This window comes from Petaurus breviceps, unplaced genomic scaffold, assembly GCF_028583685.1.
Source record: "Petaurus breviceps papuanus isolate PSGF00001 unplaced genomic scaffold, PetGlider_PUasm1.0 178, whole genome shotgun sequence".
Lineage (NCBI taxonomy): Eukaryota > Metazoa > Chordata > Mammalia > Diprotodontia > Petauridae > Petaurus > Petaurus breviceps.
The window spans coordinates 34,607,984-34,623,872 of record NW_027185777.1 but is presented as its reverse complement, the minus strand read 5'-3'; the positions used below and the strand labels follow the sequence as shown (position 1 = coordinate 34,623,872).

Sequence of the window (15,889 nt, the reverse complement as noted above, 5' to 3'; positions counted from 1 at the left end):
TCAGACACTCAGCACCACACCCAGAAATGACTGGCAGTGTAACCTTGAGCAAGTTACTTAACCCCAATTGCTTAAAAAAAAAAAACAAGACAAGTAAAGAACTTACTCTGTATCATCCCCTATGCTAAGCACTGAGGACAAGAAAACAAAAGTGCAATAATCCCTGCTTTCAAGGAACTCACATTTTAGTAGAACAGACATGTACACATGCATACACAAGTGTATACACACACACACACACACACACACACACACACACACACCTTGAGGGAAGAAGAGACACAGCTGGAGATGGGAGGAAATCACAAAAGGTCTTATGCATCTGAGTCTTGAAGAAAACCTGGGATTCCAAGATGCAGAAGAAAAAGAAGGCACAGAAAGAGGAAGATGGAGTATCATGCATGAAGAACAAGGTAGTCACTTTAACTAGTACTACAAGGGGAATACTGTGAAATGAGGCTTGAAAGTAGGAATAGGCCAGGCTCTGAAAAGCTTTAAAAGGAGAACAGGCATAATTAAAAATAATAGGGAGGCAGGGCACTTGGAACTGGACTATGACATTCAGATCTGCCTTTTGGCAAAGAAAAGGAAAAAGGACCTATTTGTACAAAATGCAGTTCTTTTGTGATGACAAAGAAGTAGAAATGAAGGGGTTGCCTAACAAATGGGGAATGGCTAAACAAATTGCATTATATGATTGTGATTGAATTCTATTGTGCTCTAAGGAATGATGGGCAAGAAAAACCTGGGAAGACTTACATGAACTGATGAGAATCAGAGATGCAGGAGAATACCATACACAGTAACAGCAATACTGTAACAACGATGAACTGTGAAAGACTTAGCTACTTTGATCAAGACAGTGATACAAGACAATTTCAAAGGACCCATGATGAAAAATGCTATCCCCCTCCAAAGAAAGAGCTGATAAACTCTAAGTGCAGATTGAAGCATTTTTTCACTTTCTTTATATTTCTTGCTTTTTATACTCTTGTATTTTTTCCAACATAGCTAATATGGTAATATTGTTTTACATTGATGTTACATGTGTAATTAATATACTATTTGCATTCTCAATGAGTGGAGAGAGAGATAATTTGAAGGTCAGAAAATTCTTTTAGTTTTTTTTTTTTTTTGTAGGGGGAAGGCAGGGCAATTGGGGTTAAGTGCCTTGCCCAAAGTCACGTGGCTAGTTAAGTGTCTGAGGCCGGATTTGAACTCAGGTCCTCCTGACTCCAGAGCTGGTGCTCTATTCACTGCACCACCTAGTCTCCCCTCTTTTAATTTTTAAAGTTTTGATTTCTAAATTCTATCCCTTCCTTTCCCTCCCCCCAAGATGGTAAACAATGTGACACAGGGTTAACTATTTATATGTTTCTTTAAAAGTTTTAAAATATGGCTTAAAATAAATACATGGATGAATGAATAAAAAGAAAAATGTCTTGTCAGTAACATAGAGGGCAAATTAGAGTGAAGAAAAACTTGAGGCAGGTAGACCAACTAGGAGCCTACAGCATTAATACAAGCAAGGGGAAATGAGGGTTTCAACTAGGATAGTTTAGAGTCGAGAGAAAGGGATATATAAGAAATGTATAAATATAAACAGTATTATTTAGAAACTGAATGGATATGCAGGGTGAGGAAGAGAAAGGAAAAGTGAAGATGACATCAAAGTGGCAGAGCTGGATAAATGGCAGGATGGTAGTGCCTTCAACAGAAATAACTTAAGTTCAGAAGAGAAAGATACTAAGTTGTGTTTTGGGCACACTGAGTTTGAGGCACCTACATAATACCCTGTTTGTATAGTCTATTATGGATATCTGAAAAAAGGGAAAGAAGGGACCCAGGATATAGCCGTAGTACTCATATACAATTATGGGGAATGACATGATGATCTAATAGAGGCAAATGAGGAGAGGACAAGCAGGCAGGAGAAGCAAAAAGAGTGAAGTCACAACCATCCAGAGAAGAAAGGAATGGGTAGTCAACAGTGTAAAATGTTATTTGGCAATTAAGAGATCAATGGTAACTGGTTTTTTTTCTTTTTCAGAGGGCAATTGGGGTTAAGTAACTTGCCCAAGGTCACATGGCTAACATTTTTTGTGTGTGTTATGTGTCTGAGACTGGATCCGAACTCAGGTCCTCCTGGTTCCAGGACTGGTGCTCCACTCACTTTGCCACCTAGCCACCCCTTATCAATGGTAACTTTGGAGAACAATTTGAGCTAACTAATGAGGCCAGAAGCCAAAGCACAAAAGGTTTAAAACAGAGTGAAAAGAGAGAAAATGAGGTACAATTTAGTCGACTCTTTCAAGAAGTTGGTCTAATAAAGGGAATTAAAAAAAAAAATTAACTGTTGAAAGGACTGTGGGAGGACAGACATGCTACCATACTGCTAGTGGACCTGTAAAAATGGTTCAGTGACTCTGGACAGTAATTTGGAATTACACTCCCAATATTTCTTATCAAAACAAACAGTTCCCCATTAAGTGAAAAATACCTGAAAAACAAATACAATAATGGTCTTTTATTATCCAAATATAAGAAATGGCAAAATTCTCAAAAATTCAAAGAAACCCAAGAAAGCTGAGGTGAATTGATACAGCTCAAAGCAAACAGAACCAAAATAATTTACACAGAGAACAACCCTGTAAAAGAAATAACACTGAAAAGACTTAATAAGTCTGGGGCGGCCAGGTGGCTCAGCGAGTAAGAGCACCGGCTCCAGTGTCGGGATGACCTGGATCAAACCCGGGCTCAGACACTCAGTACCACATCCAGAAATAACTGGCCATGTAACTTTGAGCAAGTTACTTAACCCCAATTGCTTAAAAAAAAAAAAAAGACTTAATAAGTCTGGTCAATGCAAAGATCAATCAAAATTCCAAAAGACTGGTAATAAATCATGCTTTTCCACCTCTCTGAGAAGAGGTAATGGGCTATAAGTAGGAAATGAGATACATTTTTGGATACAACCAATACAAAACAGATTTATTTTTACTGGGCTGTGCCTGTTTGTTAAAACGGGGAGGGTTTTACTGAGGTGAGGTGACATGAGTAGGGCTGGGAGGAAAATTATGGCAATTAAAAAAACCCATTAAAGTATCAACAAAACAATAACAAAGAGAAGTTCAAAAAGGAGCATAAAGAACAGTAATATAAGATGATTATTTAAGGGGATGGTAAAGTCTAGTGAGAGTTAAGGATACAAGTAACCTTCTTATACCTCCCCATTCTATTTCTTATTTAAGGCAACTGCATTGCAAAAAATGCTCCTGGCTTTGGTATAGTTTGGAAGATGAAGAACAGGGAAGCTAACATTTCTACTTGGACTACAAAAGAGGACATCTGACCCAATTCTTCCTCCAAAACCATTTGTTAAAAATTGTTCTGATATATATGCATAGCTGGTATTGAGAAATAACAAGTACTTTAAAAAAAGTCTAGGTTAAGAATACTACTTTTAGCTTTTTATTTAACGTCTTAAGTATCTATGTGACTTTGGAGTGTAATTCCTCCACTAAATCTGACTGCAATCCTTCCATACCTTACTTAGGCAGTCTTCATAAGATTCTATAGCTGAAAAAAATCCATCACCTGGCAACTAACTTTTTGGTGAAGAAGTTTTCTGAATTTATTTAGGCTGGTTCTCCGTTGTGTAACAAACTTGCTGGTGTTACATGTTAAGTTCATTCCTAAAACCTTTTCTATTTTGTAGGAATTTAAAAAGCTTACATTTCAATTGCACTGCTTTTAAATGCTCAGGTCCACCTCCAAGACAAGATAAGGCAACAAAGTAGGACTCTGGTGAAGAACTGCTAGCTATTTATTTCATCTAACCTACAAGGTAAAAACGAAAGAAATTTGGTATTAACATAAAAACTGTCAATAATTACTAGAGAATAAATTTCATTATACTCAAATACTATTTTTACAGCAAGTAAAAGCTAAGTGATTCAAGGATTGATTATCCAATACCACTTCTAGGTCTGTATTCCAAAGAGATAATAAAAATGGGAAAAGGACCCACATGTACAAAAACATTCATAATAGTTCTTTTTTGTGGTGATAAAGAATTAGAAACTGAAGGGATATCCATCAAATGGGAAATGACTGAACAGATTGCGGTATATGGATGTAATGGAATATTATTGTGCTGTAAGAAATGATGAGAAGGTAGACTTCAGAAAAACCTAGAAAGACTTACATGAACTTATGCTGAGTGAAGTGAGCAGAACTAGGAGAACATTGTACACAGTAACAGCCACATTGTGTGATGACTGACTTTGATATATTTAGCTCTTTTCAGCAATGCAAGGATCTAAGACACCTCCATAAGACTCACAATTGAAAATGCTATCCATATCCAGAGAAAGAACTTTGGAATCTGAATGTGGATGGAAGCATTTTGTTTTGTTTCTTCTTTCTCATGGTTCCTCCCATTGGTTTTAATTCTTCTTTACATTATGACTAATTTGAAAATATGTTTAATATGAATGTATATGTAGAGTCTTTATCAGACTGCACACTGTCTTGGGGAGGGGGAGAAAATTTAAAACTCAATCTTATGGAAGTGAACGTTGAAAACTAAAAATAAATTATTTTCTTTAAGAAATGAAATGATGTTTGTGACAAATACAGAGAATGAAAAATCCATATGAAGTGATACAAACTGAAGGAGAACCAAGAAAACAATATACAAATAATTGCAATAATGCAAATGAAAATAAAACTCCAAAAAAATTAAAAGTAAATCTAACAAAATTATAAATATTAAATGGGAATTGAATGAAAAGAAATGAGAAAACACCCCAACCTTCCCCCTTGGTGGAGGTCCATGGGTGTTATACATTTTGCATAGGTTTTCATAATTTCTCAATTATGTTTTTATTTTTATTTTATAATATTTTATAATTATGTTAATATATTTCTCAATCATTGGGTCCATGGGTATTAAACATTTTGCATACATGTTCATACTTTCTCAATATAGCAATCAAATGTTTTTCCCCCTTCTCTATAAAAAAATACTATATTTGTCATATGGGATAGCTCTCAGGGAGGAGGAGAAATAGAATATTATAGTGATGCAAGATACAAAAAAAAGTCAATAAAACCTTTAAAAAAATAAACCTATAGTCTTACAGCAAAGGTGTTCACGATTCAGGATATTATACTATTTCATTTCCTTAAATCTTCAAAATGATTTGGAAAATGTGACAATGTATTAGCATTAAAGGAGACTTGGAAGCAATGTTAGCCCCAACTAAGTCAGTTATTTTGAAGATAAGAATATGCTTCTTTTAAGTGCAAAGATTGGGGGCAGGGGGTCCATGGGAGGGGAAGAGACTGCAAAGAATCACCCAAAGGAAAAAACTTTACTTCCTTAAACTGAAAAGACAAATTATCTCACTGCTCTGCATATACTGCAAGAATTTCAGACAGAAAGATCCCAAAGAAATCAAAATATTCTTTAGCAGCATTTTTTGTGTTGGTAAAAAAACTAGACTTAAAATAAAGAATCCTCAAATAGAGAATGGCTGAGAAAATTGTAGTATATAAATTTAATGTAATTATTATTGCTTTACCAGACAGAGAAAGGAAAAAAAGGGAAGACTTAGATGAGCCAATACAGTAAGAATGTGTAACTACACAAAATTACTTCAATTATGCAAATAAAAACAACCCTAAAAGTTAATCAAACTCAGATTTGCCATGATGATCAATTGTGATGCAACTAATCAGATGATGCAATTGTCTCCTTCCTCTAAGCAAAGGTACAGTATTATGGATGTATAATATTGCATGTGCTAACACATGGTTTTGTTTACTGGCTTTGCTTTCTTTCACAAGGAAGTGTATGAATGGCTGAACCAAAGGAGAGAGTAAAGGAAGAAGCTGTACTGAAATACCGCTGAGGTTTAAAAAACAAAGGGTATCAATATCATTTTCTTTTTTAAAAACTTAATGATTATTATTGTTTTAATGGTTATGTTTCCTGTTTAGAGGAGAAACACATATGAAGAGGTTATTTTAAAAATCTTGTTACAAAACAAAATCTGTTTGTTATCAATACATCACAGTATTCTACTGTGTATGTGGTTTTTGTCCATAACATTATTGCAAACATTCCCTATTATAAACAGTCAACTTACAAACATCTTATACATAGTGAGATGCACAACATCATCATTCTCTTGCTATTTCAGAACAAGAAGTAACCAAGTTGTACCACCTGTTAACAAGCACTTCCTGACATTACCACAAGAAAACTGCATACATAGCTCTCCTGAGGGTATTGCTTTTCAAAGAACCTACAGCCCTAAGTCGACTTCAAGGGTTTAAGGCCAGGGAAACAAAGTGATTTTTTCAAGAACAAAGAGAGTCCTAGAGGCAGGACTTAAACCCAGATCCTGTGACTAGTCAATGCTGTAATCACAGTGGCACACAACACAGATGCCCTTTCCCTCCGTTTCTTCCTTTTTTCATTTCTCCTAAAACTATTTCTCGTGTTCACTCAAACTACAATTTTAAAAATAAGTTTACATTGATGTGTTTTGTATATCTCTTTCAATTTATTCAGAAAACAAAAGGCTACCTTAAAGGAGGTAGCCCCTAAAATCTGAGTCATGAAAAAACTAGGAGCGGAAATGAAGACAGCACTTACAGCCTGTGTAAAGGCATGGGGGCATGAGAAGGAATATCAACTACAAAGTAACACCAGCTGGACAGTGTGGCTGGAATCTGAGTGTATGAGAGTAGAAAAAATGAGAAATCAGCCCAGAAAGAGAGGTTAAAGTCACACTGGGAAGGGCTTTTAACTGCCAAACAGAAGTTTATAGTTTATCCAAGAGGCAATAGGGAACCACTGAAGCATTATCAAATAATATACATAAAGCACTTTGCAATCTTTTAAGTGTTATGTAAATGCCAGTCATTTTTAATATATCTTTGCACAGGATGACATCATCAGACCTTCTATTTAGGAAAATCAACTTAACTTGGTAGAAGATGGAGTAAAGAGTAGAAAGATTGAATGTAATAGAAGACAACTAAAACAGTCCAGGCTAAATGTGATGAGGGCTTAAACTAGGATATTTGCTATACTGGTAAAGACAAAAGAGATGGATATGAGAGGTAAACCTGGATTCACTCATCTACCACTAGAAGATACTACATTCATGGCCACCCTTTCTGAACAATGAACAATACCTTCTTCACATATCTCAACCAAGTGGGCGAAGAGGAAAAATAATCATACCCCTTACTCTTCACTGCTACATGAAATCCTCCCCCTGGGGATCTCACTCTACAGTTAACACTTCCTCCTGTGAGGTTCACTATCATCTATATCACTGGTTCTCAAAGTGTGGTCTGGGAGGACAGGGGGCTGCTCCCAGGACTTTTTCAGAGGGTCCTTGAGGTCAAAACTTTTCAAATAAAACTAAAATATTATTTACCTATTAGAAGAATCATCACTTTTCCAACTACATAACTGTACGATGCTGTATTTTCTTCATATACTTCAACCAAAACAACATATCACAATAGACTTAGTAGAGAAGCAGATGAAAATCCAGTTCTACTAAATCAGATATTAAAGAGATCTGCAAAAATATGTAAAACAAAGCCACTTCTCATTAAATTTTTGCTTTAGAAATACAGCTATTTTTCATAAAAATAGGTTTATACTGACATGTAATTGGTTATTTTAGTACATTAATAATTATTTTATAATTTTATCTGTTTTAACTTTTAATATGGTAAATATTAACATATAATACATACAAACAAAAGCTCTACATCACCATCCCAGGATCCCTAAGTGAGGACCTCATCATACCACAGAGGTGTGAAACACAAAGTCCATAAATACTCCAAATGCTGCTCAATCCAGATTAAAATGCAATTGGGAAATATTTTTTAAAATATACAATAAAACATAAATAATATTACATTTTAAAGCTATGTCAACATATATACTCTGCATGTAGGGATTAATGAATGCCTTTCTATTTAAGTCTGACATCAATGACCTGGACCATTCAAAAGACTCTCCTATAGGTCATGCTTTCAGTATGTCAATTTGTTAAGTCATCCTTCATGTAGCAACAAAAATGTCATTCCCCTTTATACATTTTACACTAGTCAAACTATACCTGAACTCAAAAGTCCACTCCCTCCTTCACACAAAACCCATGACTAGAATACATTTTACTTCCAATGTCTCAGAATCCTCATCTTCCTTCAAGGCTAATAAACTCAGGCAGGTGCAACCAAACTTTCTTTTGGTTGCCTATAGTTGAATGCCTTCTCCCTATTTAAATTACAGACCTCCTCCTGCAGAATGCAAGAGCATTTCAACCATTTCACTAGTTCCTATGAAGTCATGTGGCCAAGATGATCTTCCCAATTATAATGTTCTCTTCCTTTTCAAATTACTTCATAATTTGGTACACCACTCCCCAAATTCATTCCCAAATAAGGTGCAAATTTATTAGACACAAGAATAGTTTCTATTTTGTTAGTGCATCCCCAGAATCTAGCCCAGTATTCCTTGCATATTGTAGGTGCCTAATAAACATGCAGAATTGAAATTTTAAAATTACCAAAAGGTGAAGAATATAAAAACACAACTATTTAACTATAAGAAAATATTTCAATATCTATATACCTATCTATAGGTACCTATCTATAATCAAAATTGTTTATATGATATAGAGATACATAGACAAAGACATATAGCTAGATAATAGGTCTATTTATACAGAGTTTACTATTTAGGATTAATATAGCAACTTTCCTCCAAAGGACATTTATCATTTCAATAGGTATTGTCCCCATTTTTGGGAAAGACAGTGTAGTGATTGAGTTATCAGTATAAAACAGACAAATATTAACTCCTAGCTAAGAAACTTTTTTGCCTAATTCAGAATAGACCTGTGATTTCACTGGAATTTCTTCTACCAATGAAGGTCACCAGATTTCCCTCAATCTATAGACCTACAGGAGTCTTGAAGCACTGAGGTGTTAACTGAGTTGCCTAGGTTAATCAAAATGTCAGTAACAACGCTAGAAGCCAGGCCTACCTGACTCTAAAACCAGGTCTCTATACCCTATGCCATGCTGCCTAGTATCATGATAAAAACAAAAACATTCTAAAGCAAAACACTTTTTACAAATAACAGTTAATTCTATCACTTTTTAAAATCAATTTATGTTATCTTTAAGAAGTTATTTAATTTCTGTCACTCAATTCTGTAAATGAGGATACCATGTGCCTCACCACAGACAACTACTATAAGCAATGACAAATTATTATTTCTAGGCGTTAACTAGTGATTAGAGAGTCATTTGGGCACAGGAGACAGAACTGGCCCAAACACCAAGAACTGGGGTCAAAGTCCCTCCTCTGACACAGTGGCAAATCATTTGATACCTCAGTGTTCCAGGCAATTCTTTCAAACTTTAAGTTGCAGGAAGGGATGAATCTGCATTTACTAGGGAGTTTCTTCACCTGGAAGTTCTCCACAGTAAGGAAATGACCAGTCCAGACACTGAGACTTAATTAGTGATTGCATAACTGCATTTATAACATGGATATAACATAGGTCATAGTCCAGTTGCATCAAATGAAAGGGTTTTTTTGAACATGAGATTTCACAAAACATTCTATAGCTATGCAAAAGATGTATTAATTTAATTTTTAACTTTGTAAAAAATACTCATTAGAAAACTATTACAATGGAGGGGAAGAGCAGGAAGGTGAAAGGGAATAAGGCAACCCTACTCTCATTGAATATGGCTTAAGGAGGGAATAACATACACACTCATTTGGGTATCTTACCCTACAGGAAAGTAGGGGGGAAGGGGATAAAAGTGGGGATGATAGAAGGAAGGACAGATTGGGGGAACACTTTAGAAAGGGACAGGGTCAAAGGAGAAAATAGAATAAGTGGGGGGGGGCCGGATAGGATGGAGGGAAATATAGTTAGTCTTTTACAATATACGGTAACTACTATGGAAACATTTTGCGTAACTACACACGTACAATCTATTTTGAATTGTCTTCCCAGTGGGGGTGGGTGAGGAGGGAAGAAGAGAAAGAATCTGGAAATCAGAGTTTTAAAAACAAATGTTAAAAAAATTTTTTTTTAATCTTTTTTACATGCTATTGGGAAATAAGACATATAGGCACTGGGGTATGGAAATCCATCTTGCCCTATCAGAAAGTTAGTGGGGGGAATAGGGGAGGATATAAGAGAGAACAGATTTGGGGAAGGGATATTCAGTGGGCTTGCTATCTTGGGGTGGGGGGTAGGGGGAAGATGGGGATTTGGAAAATTTGTAAACTAAAAATCTTGTGGAAATGAATGTTGAAAGCTAAAAATAAATGAATAAACTGGAAAAAAAATACTCATTACTTAACCAATAGTATTTTTAAAATATTAACCATTAAAAATATCAACCACATAAATAACCAAAACAACAATTATATACCAAAATTACATTAAGTACAAGTGAATGATATGATCTTCCTGTAGAGAAAACAGTACACCATGAGTCCTGACAACAAAGGATTGTATAATTCTACTTCTTTGGTACTAAGGTCTGGTATTGACTTACCAAGTCAGCTTTTTTTGCCTTGATTTTCCCAACTACAGAACTAAGTATAACAACCATCTCCACCTTGCATATTATTATCTAGGTCATAGGATAATGGACTCAAGAGGTTATATATAGTCTAACCCCAATGAGGAACTGAGACCAAGTGAGCTTAAATGACTTACTCAAGTAGAGGGCAAGAGTAATAACATAAAGAACTAGAATTTAAAACCAGGTGCTCTGACTCCAAATTCAATGCTTTCTACTGCACCAAGCTATTATCAGTCAATATTTGTAAATGTATTTAAAATATATTTTATAGAAGTTGTCAAATGATATTTCTTAAAAGTTTGGCAATAAATTTCATTTACCTCCATGACACATTGCTTTTTGAGTTTAGAGGCCTGAAAGTTGAAATCTTATCTCTAACACTCCCAAGTGTGACCCAGAGCAATCACCTAATCTCTGGGAGCTTCAGTCTCCATGTCTTTAGAATGAGGAGGCTAGACTAGAGGAATAGACAAGTTTGTCCAGTTTTCTACCTACCAGAAGTTTCTATCACAATAATACTTGTAGTTACTTCTTCAAAAAGGAGATCTGAAAGAGTGTATGCGTGGTTTCGTTTATTGAGGAGAGGTATAACTTGGAAAGTATTAAGTGGAAGCTTATAAGGCAAGATATTCTAGTCTCTGATCTACAACTTCTTGGTACAGAAGGTAAAGATTTATTAGATGAATCAAAAATAAAGGTTTTGAGATCTCCTGAATTAAAAAACTAAAAGACATTACTTTGCTGAAAAAAGATGGAAGTACTGAATGATTTCCCAGCGAATCTAAAAGCTATATGCCATTAAAATCTGAAATCTTGTCAGACAAGTTATGTTCCCAGAAAGAATTAGGCAAAAATTGGGGCAGCTAGGTGGCGCAGTGAATAGAGCACCGGCCCTAGAGTCAGACACTTAGCGCGCGCGCGCGCGCACACACACACACACACACCCACACACACACCCCGTGTGATCTTGGGCAAGTCACTTAAACCCAAGAAAAAAAAAAAAAAAAAAAAAAAAAAAAGGCAAAAATACCTAGGGCAGCCATGTTCACTTATAACCTAGCTAGGTATCCAGTTCTCCCAACTACTTTTCTACCTCCATCAGCTCACCCCTTCCTGCTCCCAGTTATGCGTTGTCTTCCCCTCTTAGGGACAGGTAGAGTCCTTTTTATCAGTATTCCTAGTACTCAATCTAACCTAAAGCTTTATCTAAAAATAGTGGCATAATAATAAACTGCCTAAAGAAGGGGATAGAGTGCTCAAAGCATGTTATTTTCTTTAATCGGGGTGTCCCCCCTTTACTAAAAAGCAATGGGTGGAAACAAGATGTAGACATCTCCAAAGCCTAAATTTTTACATTTAAATGTCATACAGTAGAAACTTTTATCAATGCTTTAGGAAGGAAAAGCTTTACTTAGCTCTTACAGATTTTCACAGACTGCTTAATAATAATGAATACTATAACCATACAAATTTGAAGGTATGTAATTTAAGATGGATGGGTGACACTGTCTTAAACCACATTTTTTAGAAATTTATACTTGCTTACTATTACTTAAAAATGTTTATAATTACTTAACTGAAGGATATGTCTGAACCATATTTATTTTCCCTCAACTATGCTGCTGTGGATTGTACAACTATTATACTACATTATTTAAACTCTGGTAAATACTTGTTGTTTAGCTGCTTCAGTCGTGTCTGACTCTTTTTGACCCCATTTTTCTTGGCAAAGATAGTGGAGTGATCTGCTCTTTCCTTCTCCAGTGGATGCATTTTGTCAGGCAGACAAAGATTAGAAGTGTCTGAGGCTGCATTTGAACTCGGGTCTTCGGATTCCACTCTCAGTGCTTTATCCACTGAGCCACCAGTTGGTCTTCCTATATATGATTAATGATTTCAGTACTTTTAATTATAACTATGAAGCATAACTCAATTTACAGCTTTTAATCATTTTCCATTTTTTTCCTAAAGTCTTCAATAGGCAGCTAAGTGGTGCAGCAGACACAACACTGGACTTGGAGTCAAGAAGACTCATCTTCAGGAGTTCAAATCCAGCCTCAGAAAGGAACTGTGTGACCCTGGGAAAATGACTTAATCCTGTCTGCCTCAGTTCCACATCTGTAAAATTAGCTGGAGAAGGAAATGGCAAACCATTCCAGTACCCCTGCCAAGAAAACCCCAGAGTTGGACACGACTAAAACCACTCAACAGGAAAAAGTCTTCAAGGGCTTATTCTCTCGGAAAAGCATAAAAGAAAAAAAAGCTAAGAAAACCATAAAGCGATAGAGACAATAAAACAATTGTTAAAGACTTGAACAAGTCCTTTCAGACTCACATAAATTTTAAAAAAAAAGGCAAGCATCTGAATAGAATGTTTAAAAATTAAGTGATAGACCTTTAACAATCACTCAAAGTAAATCATAAGAAATGTACCCATTTTCACATGCAAAAAGAACCACAAACCACAATTCAATAAAAAAGTGTATTCAATAATATAACATCTTTAAGCCACATTATCTCATTTCATTCTCACAACTAAGGTAAGTATTATTAGCCCCTCCCCCCCTTTTTTACAAATAAAAAACTGAGGTGGTTAAGTGACTTTCCCAGGCCACACAGCTAGTGTGTAAAAATGGATTTGAATCAGGCTGTCCTGACTCCAGATTCAGAGCTCTTACCACCCCCACCCCCAACCCCGATGCCACCTACCTGGTAGAAATATGAAGAAAGCATTCATTTAAATGGAGACAAATAATGTAATGTAATGAAGAATGGTCAAAAGAAAAAAAAGCTTGAGTAAGACAAGTAAAGGAAATAAAGCAATGAAACATGCCAAACTTACAGGACGGAGCCAAAAAAAAAGTCCTTATGGAGAATTCTCTATATATACATTTATATCAACAAGATGACTTAAGCATGCAACTTTAAAAAAATTACAACATAATAAATACTATAAAACAAGAATTTCTCCCCAAAACACAAATGTTTAAACTCAAAGAGAAGTAAAACTGAAAAACCTACAAAGACCTAAGAACTTTTTAAAGATCAATAAATAAAACATTGTCTCCAAATTAATAGTGAGATGAAAACCAAATACTAAAATATAGAAAGAAAATGGAATCTTAACAAAAAAAATAAATTGTCAGAAACCATCATACTCAAATATCAACAAAAAATGATCATGAAATTGATAAATTACAAAAATATGAATATCCACATCAACAGAAAACAATCTAAACAACAAATTCAGAAATGGAAATTAAACTCATCATAAATTGCTTTTCTTCAGCCATTTCAGTCTTTGTGACCCCATTTGGGATATTCTTGGAAAAGACACTAGAATGGTTTGCCATGTCCTTCTCCAGCTCATTTTACAGATGAGGAAACGGAGGCAAACAGGATTAAGTAACTCATCCAAGGTTACACTGCCAGTAAGTGTCTAAGGTCAAATTTTGAACTCTTTGAGGGAGTCTTCAGGTCCAGCAGTGTACTCTATGCACTGTCACCAAACTGCCCCTAGTCATAAGTAGTCTACCAAAATGAAAAAGAAAAACAAAGAAAAAAACAACGCAGAGTCAAATGTACTTTAAAAAGCTAATTCTAACCTTTAAGCAAACTAATTCCTATATCATAAATTTATGAAAAAATAGATGTAGGAAGTACTTTTGTCAGGTTCCATTAGAGATATGGTTGACTCTCAAAACAACATATGCAAAACAACTAAATATTAGCAAATAGATAAAAGCAATATATTAAGAACATAATATATTGTGAGCAAGATAGATTTTATCTATGTGGCCTTAGACATGACATTTAACCTGATTCTCAGTTTCTTCCTTAAGTTAGGGGGTTAGACAAGATCTTATTACTAAATGACTAATAAAGTTCTTACAGCTCTAAATCTATAATCTGTGACTTTAACCAAGAACGAAGAGACAGACTCAATGTTAGAAAAGCTATAAATATAATGGATCAATTAATTATGAAACAAATTACAATGCAGTGGAAGAAACAAAGATTCAGGTTCAAATTCTGCCTCAGATACCCACTAGTTGTGCTGAGACTGGAGCTGAGACCAGGAGCAAGTCACTTAAATTTGTCTGTGTCCCACTTTTCTCAAATGGCAAAAGAGGGGTTGGTTGGATTCAGTGTCTTCTAAGATTCTTTTCATATAAAAATCTATAATCCTGTCATCCTAATAACAAAAATCACATCAATACCACAACATATCAATAGATGTACCCTAAAAGTCTTTTAACAAAATATAGCACTTAAGTTAGAAATACAATACCAAAGGAATACATGTATATTTCATGATTTTGACAAATAGTACCTAAGTCTAAGAGTTAGTATAATTTTAACAGAAAAATATCAGAACCTTTTCTAATAAGACCAAGGATAAGTAAAAATGCCCAATGTGGCTATTATTTGACAGAATTCTGTAAATGTTAATTTTAGCAAAAAGAAAAAAAAGTAAGCAAACAAAAATGCCTTATTGGTGGAGCTATGAACTGGTCTAGTCATTCTGGAAACCATTTGGAGCTATGACAGAAGTTACTAAACTGTGAATACCCTTTGATCCAGTGATACTATTATCTATACTCCCAAAGAGATAAGATATATAGCCCCTCGTTTGGTGGTGGTAAACAACAAAAAAATTGTGGGAATGGAAGGCAAAAGGAATGCAACAGGCATTTATATAGCACCTATTATGTGCCAGGCACTATGCTAAGCTCTTCTTACAGATATTATTTCATTTGATCATTCTTCACAATCCCGAGGGGCAGGTGTTATTATTGTTTTCAGCTGAATAACCTCAGACAAACACAGGGTTAAGTGACTTAACCAGGATCACATAGGCATATGAGGTCAGATTTAAAGTCTGGTTTTTCTGACTCCAAGTCCAGCAGCACTCTATCCACTGTTACCTGGTGATGCCCATCAAGTGGGGAATGCCTGAATAAAATTGTGGTGTAAGAATATGATGTGTGTAAGAAATGATGAAGGGAACAGTTTCAGAGAAACTTGTAAAGACTTGAATGAAATGATATGGAATGAAAGGAGCAGAACCAGAACAATTTATACAATAACACTGTAAAAATGAGTAACTTGGAAAAGACTTAAGAATTTTGACCAACACAATAACCCACCACAATTCTTGCGGACTTAGATGAAACATGCTACCCACAGACCAAGAAGGCAAAAAAGACATGTACCATCTTGGATATGGCCA

The 15,889-nt window shown here is 35.2% G+C and overlaps 1 protein-coding gene across 6 annotated transcripts in view; it reads right to left on the bottom strand.

Moving 5' to 3' along the window:
* The window catches only part of LARP4B (La ribonucleoprotein 4B), a 141,032-nt gene that overhangs the window by 112,174 nt on the left and 12,969 nt on the right, over positions 1–15,889 (bottom strand). For 3 of the 6 annotated variants that reach the window (XM_069086547.1, XM_069086550.1, XM_069086549.1), the window contains exon 2: positions 3,736–3,840. The exons of the other annotated variants lie outside the window; for them this stretch is intronic. The gene's annotated coding sequence lies outside the window, so the exon portion shown is untranslated. The remainder of the gene's footprint in view (positions 1–3,735; positions 3,841–15,889) is intronic. 6 annotated transcript variants of the gene reach the window in all.